The sequence below is a fragment of the Hipposideros armiger genome, unplaced genomic scaffold (genome assembly GCF_001890085.2).
Source record: "Hipposideros armiger isolate ML-2016 unplaced genomic scaffold, ASM189008v1 scaffold_53, whole genome shotgun sequence".
Classification (NCBI taxonomy): Eukaryota; Metazoa; Chordata; class Mammalia; order Chiroptera; family Hipposideridae; genus Hipposideros; species Hipposideros armiger.
The window spans coordinates 183,124-194,347 of record NW_017731403.1 but is presented as its reverse complement, the minus strand read 5'-3'; the positions used below and the strand labels follow the sequence as shown (position 1 = coordinate 194,347).

General features: G+C 38.4%; 1 protein-coding gene across 13 annotated transcripts in view; it reads right to left on the bottom strand.

Annotated features, from left to right (window-relative positions):
* The window catches only part of CLOCK (clock circadian regulator), a 120,611-nt gene that overhangs the window by 20,349 nt on the left and 89,038 nt on the right, over positions 1 to 11,224 (bottom strand). The gene's annotated exons all lie outside the window — the stretch shown is intronic.

Below are 11,224 nucleotides of genomic sequence, written 5' to 3'. Positions count from 1 at the left end.
GAGAGAGAGAGAGAGAGAAAATAAGCAATGTTGGTTGAGAAACTGGAACCCTTGTGCATTGCTGGTGGGAATGTATGAATAAACGAATGCAGCTACTATGGCAAACAATATATATGATGGTTCCTTAAAAAATTAAAAATAGAATTATGATATGATCCAGCAATTCCATTTCTGGGTATATGCTCAAAAAAACTGGAAGCAGAGACTCAAAAGATATATTTGTACATCCATGTTCATAGCAGCATTATTTACAATAGCTGAAAGATGGATGCAACCCAAGTGTACATCAATGGATAAATGGATAAACAAAATGTGGCATATACACACAATGGAATGTTACTCAGCCTTAAAAAGGAAGGAAATTCTGACACACGCTATAACATGGATGAACACGCTATAAGATGGATGAACCCTGATGACATTATGCCAAGTGTAAAAAAAGCCAGTCACAAGAGGACAAACACTGCATGATTTCACTTAATATGAGGTACCTATAAGAGTCAAATTAATAGAGTCAGAAAGTAGATTAGTGGCTGGAGGAGGAGGAAATGGGGAGTCACTGTTTAATGGGTATGAGTATGGAGTTTCAGTTTGGGAAGATGAAAAAGTTTTGCTGATAGACGGTAGTAATGGCTGTACAAGCGTAAATGTACTTAATGCCACTGAAGTGTATACTTAAAATGGCAAATTTTGTTAAGTATATGTTACCATATTTAAATAAAAAAATGTAAAAAAAAGAAACAGAATAAAGACAACACTTTAGTTTATAGACGAAGTATTGTAAGCATCTTCAGAACTCAGCATCTGACTGCTCAAAATCTTCCTCTTCACTCCAACTCTGACCTTTCTACGGAATTTCAATATCCATATGGATAACATACCCAATAGCCTGTCCTGGTCTCTCTGCTTTCTAGGAACTCCTCATCTCCAATAACTTTTTCTTCTACTCTACCTCGGTCATTCAATGTCTACGCCTTGTCATTACCAGTTATTGTAGTACCTCTAAAAACACAAATTAAAAGCCTGCTTTAAACTATACTTTCCTATTCTATCCTCAAGCTCACATGTTCAAATGTTCCTTTGGAAACAATTATAGTCAACCTAAAATGATCACCAACCTAAAACAGACACTTGATGCTAGGAAGAAGCATTAAGTTTTTCTGGTGGTTTCACAATCCTACTCTTCACAATTATTCCATATGTTTTCCATTGTTCTTAAACCTCTGTCTCCCTCTCTCTCAACTGATAGCCTTGCCTTATACAGATGAGAACCCTTGCCACCACAAAATATATAATTCTACCTGCTAATATATCAGGTATACTAATATACCCAATCTTCTCTTTTCTCATTATAATAAAGTACCAAATACAGAGCCTATCAAAGGCCCTCCACATGTAGAGGTGAATAAGACACAAGTCCCTGTTCTTATTTCAGGCATACATAGAAGGGGAAACGTATGTGGATACATAAATATACACACATGAACAACATGATTTCAAAGTTACTCATACCATAAAGGTGAAAAAAAGGGTGATGGGACACAATGCCTTATCTCTTGCACTCTACTTGTTCTTCACATCCTCTATTTTGTCTCCATCTCCCACTGCTCCCCAGCTCCAGAAACCCTTCTGCCTGCCTTCAGTAACCATAATCAGAAACATTTCCTGTATTTTTTTTTAAGGTTTTATTGGGGAATTGGGAGAGGGGAGCAGCGCTGGGTAATCAGGGAACAGACAAGTTGTCCTTTTGTTCTTCAGTCTAGTTGTGGAGGAAGTCGCTTCACTGGCCCATGTTGATATTGTGATCACTGCACTCTTTCCGGCTGAGGCAGTTGCTCGCCAGCCATTGGACGGCCACTCATGGTGGCTCACGGTCGCTCACGCTGGCTGCCGACCACTCACGGTAGCTTACAGCACCCCACTGCAGCCCCGCTGCAGCCTACGTTGTTGCCAGCAACTCACGGCAGCCCAGCTCCAGGTGGAGCTGTTGTTCACTATCTTAGCTGTAGAGGGCAGTGTCACTGGCCCTCATGTGGGATCCAAACTGGAGCCCTGCTGCTCAGAGCTGGCGTCCCAAGCCAGCTCTTAACCAACGTGCCACTTGGCCGGCCCAAATTTCCTGTGTTCTTAACCTCATCTCTGAACATTCCTTCACTGGCTTGCTCTAACTAAAACTCACATCTCCCCAAAGGATGCCACTTTCCTTGTAGGTCTCCTAACTGGTGGCTGTTTTCTCTCTCACACCGTCAAACAACAGCTCTGGAGGTAGAACAGAAGTCCTATTACTGCTCTTTCCAGAGAATTTTTCCTTCCTCCTTTCCCAAAACTCACAGCATTAGATCTCGCATTATCACACTACATAACTCACTATCTCTCACTGTTGCAATCATCTGCTGACCTTGTAGTCACCCCTCCTCCCTAAGTACCTGAATTAAAATTCAGCTCCTGGCTCAGTATTCCCCAAATTCTTAATTCCAAAGTTAGCAATATTCACATATTCAACACCATGACTTCTCTCTTCCCTAATGTCCTCGCCTCCAAAGACCTTGACTTCTAAGTGTATGTGGTCACTCATTCTTATAGTTATACCCCAGGCCCAGTCATTACCAATAAGAATAAACCTTCCATAATTTCAATTTCAAACATCCTACTCTTTGACCACCACTTTCCATATTTCCTACACATTCCCTTTAGTATCTCAACACCAATGATCCTTTGGTAGAACCAAAATACACTGTACATTTTCATAATCACTATCTGTTTATGTCTTCTCTCCCCTCTTTTCATCATAACCAAACCCTTGTGTATATCATCAACTCCCTTGTTCCTATCTCCTTTTACCACACACCCTTGGAAAAATCCCAATACTGGTTAAACTGAAATTTTAACCTATTCACATCTTTTCATGCACAGCTGAACATAGCTATAAAAACACAACTTGGTAACTATTATCTTTAAATTAATGACCAGGAACCTCAGTGGGCTCTAATCCTGGTCAATATTTTAGGCTTTGTGAGATGTAGTCTTTGTCACTATTCAACTCTGCTGCTGTAGCACAGAAGCAGCCATAGGAAATATATAAAGAATTGAGTTGTGGCTGTGGAATTTGATGATATAATTGTCATGTGTTACAAAACATTATTCTTCTTTTGATTTTTTTCAATCACTTAAAAACATGTAGGAGAATGATGTCAGAAGCATGGCAGTGTGAGAGGTCCCCCTGATCTCTCCCCTTGAAGTTACAACAAGTTGAACAGCTATAATTCAACAAAGGACTCCCTGTGCAACACACAAACATGTCTGAGAGATCCACCCATCCAGATATCTGAAAGTGGGCAAATCGGGGTGAACAGGGGAGGAGGGAAAGGAGAAGAGCAGAGACAGGTGCCGTGGACACAGCCCAGAGCTCACGATGGGACTGGGAGAGGGGAGGGTTCAGGTCGCAGGTGTACTCTCTGTAGCTTTGAGCATTCTTGCCTGAGTGATCAGCATGTATAATGGCTAAATCCAGTGATGGGGCAGAGACTGAATACAGGAGGGTGGCAGCTGTGGTCTAGCAGCTGCAATTGTCAGGCAGAAAACAAAGCCACAGAGCCTGGCCCTGTCCCCCAATCCTACCAGAGCTCACCTCCCAGCACCCTCCCACAAACAAGCAGCAAACCCCAGAAGAAACTGTAGCAGTGAGTGTCGGGTTGTCGGGTTAAAGAGCAGAATATCTACAGCCCTGAGAACTGGAGAGAATTCCTAAACGGCAGACCCACACTGTGGCTAATCACAGAGACGGGTAGAAATACAGAGGCATGGCGCTGAGGTCTGTCAGCGGCCATTACTGGGAAAAGAACAAAGCCACACACACACACACACACACACACACACACACCAGTGGCCTCTCCCAGCCCACCTCACCCCCACCCTTCACAGCTGATCCCAGCAGGGGCACCTGGGCCAGCTCAGGTAGTGCAGCACTGCATCTGACTCCAGGGGCAGCATCGGGATTTCAGGGGCTCTAAACCCATCACCCAAGGTCACCTGGTCACAGAGTGATCTCCCCCAGGGAATACAAGGCACAGGTTCGAAAAGACCTAGCAATGCAAGAGAAAATAAAATAGTTGTGCTTCAGCGCCACCTACTGGTAAACAAGAAAAACCGCTTCTTACCAACCTGTTTAAAGAGGTATCACTCTTAAAAAAAAAAAAAAAAAAAAAAGAAAAGAAAAAGTAGAGTTCATTCCCATAAATGCCTAGGCAAAGAAATAATCCATCAAATACTATGAACCATCAAGGTAACATGGCAGCTCAGTAATAAACTGAAAAATCTCCAGAAAATAAACTTAAAGACATGGAAATATGTGACTTAAAATGACAGAGAATTCAAGATTGCAGTTGTGAAAAAACTCAATGAGATGCAATAAAACTTAGATAGGCAGTTTAATAAACTGAAATAAAATTAATAAACAAAAGGAATACTTTACCAAAGAGATTGAAACTTTAATAAGGAAACAAAAAGACATTCTGGAGCTGAAAAACTCAATAAAAGAGATGAAGAATGAAATAGTGAGCTTAGGAAATAGTTAACCAAATGAAGGAAAGAATTAGTGATATCAAAGATAAAAATGTGGAAATGACACAGGTGGAAGAAGAAAGAGACTTGTGATAAAAACAAACAAACAAAAACCATAAGAATAATGGATATACCAGAAAAAGAAGGGAACAAGAGACTATTCAAACAAATAGTCGATGAGAACTTCCCAAACCTATGAAAAGAACTGGATCCTTGAATTGAAGAAGCAAACAGAACACCAAATTATCGCAATCCAAAAAAGCTTCTCCAACATACATTATATTGAAACTGTCAAAAATTAATGACCAAGAAAGAAATCTCAAGGCAGCCAGGGAAAAGAAGATGGTAACCTATAAAGCAAATCCCATTAGATTATAATCCGATTTCTCAGTAGAAACTCTACAAGATAGGAGGGAGTGGAATCAGATATTCAAACTATGGAAAGAGAGAAATTACCACCCAAGAATAATATATCCAGCAAAGTTATCCTTTAGATATAAAGGAGAAATAAGGACCTTTCCAGACATACAGAAGCTGAGGAAATTCTCCATGAGGCCTGTATTACAGTAAAAACTGAAGGGGATTATTCTACCTGAAACAAAACAACAAAAGGATGCAAAACTATAAGATAACTAACCGACAGACAGAAGGAGGAAATTGCAACCCTTATTCAGAATAGGGTACTATACCCTTAAACATAACATTTAACAAGGTTAAAGGAGAAGATAAAACATAAAAAATGAGAAGACAATAGTTACTGTTAACTTGAAAATGAATTCTCAGCATTAACAGATCATTTGTGACAACAAAAACATAAAAGGGCAAGGGGGTAAAAGTCTGAATTTGTAAAGTAGACTAGAAATAAGATGCATGCAAAAGAAAAAAGACTACTATATATATATGAACTTTCTTTTGCATAAACTTAATGGTAACAATGCAAAAAAACAATACAGAACTGAGACACATAACAAAAGAGGAAACACAGGAAAAGATATCATAAAATACAACTGAACTAAAATGACAGAAACACAAGGGCAAAGAAACAATAAAGACACTGAACAACCAGAAAACAAAAGACAAAATGGCCATAGGTAATCCTCATATATCAATAACACCCTAAATATAAGTGGACTGAACTTACCAATAACAAGGCACAGAGTAGCAGATTGTATCAAAAAACAAAACCCAAACATATGCTGTATTCAAGACACACATCTCAGCTGCAAGGACAAATGCAGACTCAAAGTGAAAGGGTAGAAAATGATAATCCAAGTGAATGGCATCCAGAGAAAAGTGGGTGTAGCTATACTTACATATGATGAAGTAGACTTCAAATAAAAAGGTAACAAGAGACAAAGATGGACATTTCATAATGATAAAGGGCACAATACATCAAGAAGATATAACACTTAGAACGGCCAAGTGCGTGTTGGTTATGAGTTGGCTTGGGACGCCAGCTCTGAGCGTAGGGCCCCGGTTCGGATCCCACATTAGGGCCAGTGACACTGCCCTCTACAACTAAGATGGTGAACAACAGCTCGACTTGGAGCTGGGATGCTATGTCACCGGCAATGGCATAGGCTGCAGTGGGGCTGGCTGGCAGCGGGCGTGAGCTTTCGTGAGCGGCCGTCCAATGGCTGCGAGCGACTGCCTCACCCGGGAAGAGCGCAATAATAATACCAACATGGACCAGTGAAGAGAAGTCTTCCACAACTAGACTGAAGAGCAAAAGGACAGCAACTTGCCTGTTCCCCTTCCTGATTCCCCAATGCTGTTCCCCTCCCCCAATTCCCCAATAAAAAAAATTATAAAATAAAATAGAAGATATAACACTAATCAATACCAGGGGTGCCAAAAATATGTATACAAGTGGACATTTTGGTCAACGTTGCTCAAGCAGTTCGCCATAGTAAATGTCCGGACGCTGATGGTAACCACTTTGAGCATCTCTTGTAATTGCAGAGGTCAAACGTGATTTGTATTCATCTTTTGTTATTAGTATATATTAAGTATTACAATTTTAACACTTATTTCCTTTCTTAAAATGTGTATACATTTTTTTGGCTCTCTCTCTCTCTCTCTCTCTCTCTCTCTCTCTCTCTCTCTCTCTATATATATATATATATATATATATATATATATATATATATATATATGCTACCAATCAGGAAGCACCAAAATATACAAAAGTAACTACTAACAGAACTAAAGGGAGAAACTGACAAAAACACAGTTATAGTCGGAAACCTAAATATGCCATTGACAGCTATGAACAGATCATCCAAACAGAAAATCAATGAGATATCAGCCTTAAATGACACACTAGACCAAACAGATATAATTGACATTTACAGAGCATTTCATCTCAGAACACCAGGTTATACATTCTCTAGTGCACATACAACATTCTCAAGGATAGACCATGTGCTGGGACACAAAACTAGCCTCAACAAATTTAAGAAGTTGAAATCATACCAAGTGTATTCTCCAACTACAGTTGATCTTCGAAATTGAAGATCAACTGCAAAATAAGGATCATACAAGAATAATATGAAAGACTATATGCCACCAAATTCAATAACCTAGAAGAAACAGACAAGTTCTTAGAAACATAGTTGTACAACCTCTTCCTAGTCTGCATCACGAAGGAGTGAAAAATCTAAATACACCAATCAACAGTAAGGAAATTGAAACAATCATCCAAAACCTCCCCAAAAACAAAAGTTCAAGACCAGCTGGCTGGCTTCACTAGTGAATTCTACTAAACATTCAAAGATGATTTAATACCAGTCCTTCTAAAACTCGTCCAAAAAACTGAAGACACAATACTTCCTAACTAATTTTATGAAGCTAACATTACCCTGATACCAAAACCTGGTAAGAATCACACACAATAAAAGAAAACTACAAACCAATATCTCTGATGAATACACATACAAAAATCCTAAACAAAATAGTAGCAAATCAAATACAACAATAAATTAAAGAGATTATACATCACAATCAAGTGGAGTTCATCCCCAGGGGCACAAGGGTGGTTCAACATACACAAATCTATCAATGTGATACATCAAATAAACAAAACAAGGGATAAAAATCATAGGATCATATCAATTGATGCAGAAAAAGCATTTGAAAAGATATAGTATCCAGTCATCATTAAAACACTTAATAAAATGGGTATAGAAAGAAAGTACCTCAACATAATAAAGGCCATATAAGACAAACCCTCAGCTAATATCACACTTAATGGTAAAACACTGAAGTTTTTCCTCTAAGATCAGGTAAAAGACAAGGATTGCCCTCTGTTACCCCTGTTATTTAACATAGTACTGGAAGTCCTAGCTAGAGTACTCAGGCAAGAGAAAGAAATCAAAGGCATCCAAATTAGGAATGAAGAAGTCAAACTGTGACCTTTTGCAGATGACATGATTCTTTACATAGAAACCCCTAAATGCTCCACCAAAAAAATATTAGAAACAATAAACACAGTAAAGTTGCAGGATACGAAATCATTGTACAAAATCTACTGCATTCCTATATACTAATAATGAAATTTCAGAAAAAGAAATGAAAAAAAGAATTCCATTTGCAATTGCAACAAAAAGATTAAAATACCTAGGAATAAAACTTACCAAAGGATGTGAAGAACCTATACATGAAAACTAAATGACATTATTTAAAAAAATTGAAGATGACACAAAAAAAATGGAAAGCTATCCCGTGTTCATTAATCAGGAGAACCAACATAGTTAAAATGGCCATATGACCCCAAAGCAATAGATTTAATGCAATCCCCATCAAAATCCCAATTAAATTTTTTAAAGGAATAGAAAAAAATCATGTTTTATGGAATAACAAAAGATCTGGAATAGTCAAAGCAATCCAGAGAAAAAAGATTAAGGCCGGCGGTATCACACTCCCTGACTTCAAATTAAACTACAAAGTGACAATAATCATAACAGCATGGTATTTTCAGAAAAAGAGACACACAGACAGATAAAAAGAATTGAAAACCCCGAAATAAACCCACATACATATGGGCAGATAATTTTCGACAAAGGAGCCAAAAACATACAGTGGAGAAAAGAAAGCCTCTTCAATAAATGGTGCTGGAAAAATTGGAAAGCCACATGTTTAAAAGAATAAAACTAGACTGCTGTCACCACACACAAAAATTAACTCAAAATGGATCAAGAACCTAAACATAAAACCTGAAACAATACATAGCATAAAAGAAAGCACAGGTACTAAACTTATGGACCTTGGGTTCAGAGAGGATTTTATGAATTTGACCTCAAAGTCAAGGGACGTAAAAGCTAAAATGAATGAATGGGACTATATCAAACTAAACACATTCTGCACAGCAATAGAAACCATCAACAAAACAAAGAGGCAACCAACCAAATGGGGGAAGATATTTATAAACACCACCTCCGGTAAAAGGCTAATATCAAAAATATATAAAGAACTCATACAACTCAACAACAAAAAAAACAAACAATCCAATTAAAAAATGGTCAGAAGACATGAATAGACACTTCTCCCAAGAGGACATACAAACGGCCAACAGATTTATGAAAAAATGCTCAACTTCACTAGCTATTAAAGAAATGCAATTCAAAACCACAATGAGATACCACCTCACACCTGTTAGAATGGCTATCACCACCAAGACAGTAAGTGTTGAAGAGGTTGCCGAGAAAAAAGAACCCTCATACAATGCTGGTGGGAATGTAAATTGGTACAGCCAACTTTGGAAAACAGTGTGGGGATTCCTCAAAAAATTAAGAATAGAATTACCATATGACCCAGCATTCCCTCCTCTCGGTATCTACCCAAACAATCTGAAAACATTTATCCGTAAAGATGTGTACCCCAATGTTCACTGCAGCTTTATTCATGGTGGCCAAAACATGAGAACAACCCAAGTGTCCTTTGATAGATGACTGGATAAAGAAGATATGGTACATATGTACAACGAAATATTACTCGGCCATAAGAAAAGATGAAATACTGCCATTTACAACAACATAGATGGATCTTGAGATTATCATGCTAAGCACAGTAAATCGGACAGAAAAAGTCGAGAACCATATGATTTCTCTCATATGTGGGATATAAAACTGAAAGCAATACATGAACAAGACAAAAACTCATAGACACAGACAAGATTTAGCAGTTACCAGAGGGAAAGGGGGGAAAGCAGAGGTAGTAAAGGGGGTCAAATACTGGGTTGTCAGAAAAGTCATGACGTATTCTTTGTTTTTCGTTGCAAAAATGCATCATGACTTTTCCAACAACCCAATATATGGTGATGAAAGGAAAACTGAATGGGTTGTGAACACAATGCAATATAGAGGTGATATATTACAGAGCTGTACAATTGAAACATATCATTTTATTAACCAATGTCACTGCCAATAAATTTTTAAAAATGTAAAAAAACATATTGTAGCTGTGGGTGTTATAAATCAGGCAGAAGGGCAGATTTGGCCCTTAGGCCATAGTTTACCGAACCCATCTACAGTTGAATAATCTGTCCCCTTAGCTAAGCCCAAACCATCCACTTGTGGACTAGATCCCATCTTCTCTCACATGCTCAAGAACATCGCTGTAGCATTTCTACCTTGTTTTCTATCACCAATTCTCTCTCAGACCATTCGCATCAGTATACAAACAAGCTATTATTTATCCCACCTTAAATAGCAAAAACTTCTTTAGACCCACTTATTCTTCCTACTACTGCCCCATTTCTCTCCTCTTTGTAGTAAAACCCCTCCCCTTATCCCAGAAAATTCTCTTTTAAACCCATTCTCATTAGGATTTCACCCATATTACTAGTCCACTTAGTCCAACCATTGTTCTTACTGATCAATGAAAACATATTGTAAACTCAATGCTCAATTCTCAGTGCTCATCTAATTTAACCTATTTCAGCTGAATCTGATAGAGCTGACTGGTCACTTCTCACTGACACCCTTTCTTTTTGTGGCTTCTAAGACAACTTAGTTTCCTGTTTTTATTCCTACCTCACTGGCTATTTCCCCTTGGTCTCCTCTGTGACCTTGTTTCCCTCGCCTCTTAATGCTGGAGCACCCCAGTGCTTAGTCTTTGGTCCATCTACTCGCTCTACATCCATTCCTTTGATGATCACATTTATTCAGATTCATGAGTTTAAAACCATCCACACATTGAAGTTTCTCAAAAACATGTCTCAAATGGACCTCCTTCCCTAAACTCCAGGTGAATCATGGTGGTAACAGTAAACATTGTGAGAAAGCAAGGCATAGTTGGGAGTAGATTTTGAAAGCAGGGCTAGTTGAATTTATTAAGATTGGAAACTAGCATGAGGAAACAAAGAAGCAAGGGGGAACAATGTCTACATTACTTTAGTGTCTATTATAGTCCTCATTTCAAGGAACCCTAGATTTATGCCCTTTTCTCAGAAAACTTCTTTTATTTTAAATAAAACATATCAGACCTTCTTCCTCTATGAATACAAAGTCTCTCTGGAAAAATTCTTTTACGTGCCATCCATGAGAGCAGAGAACCTATCTGTACTCTCAGCATCTAGAGCAGCGGTTCTCAACCTTCCTAATGCCGCGACCCCTTAATACAGTTCCTCATGTTGTGGTGACCCCCCCAACCATAAAATTATTTT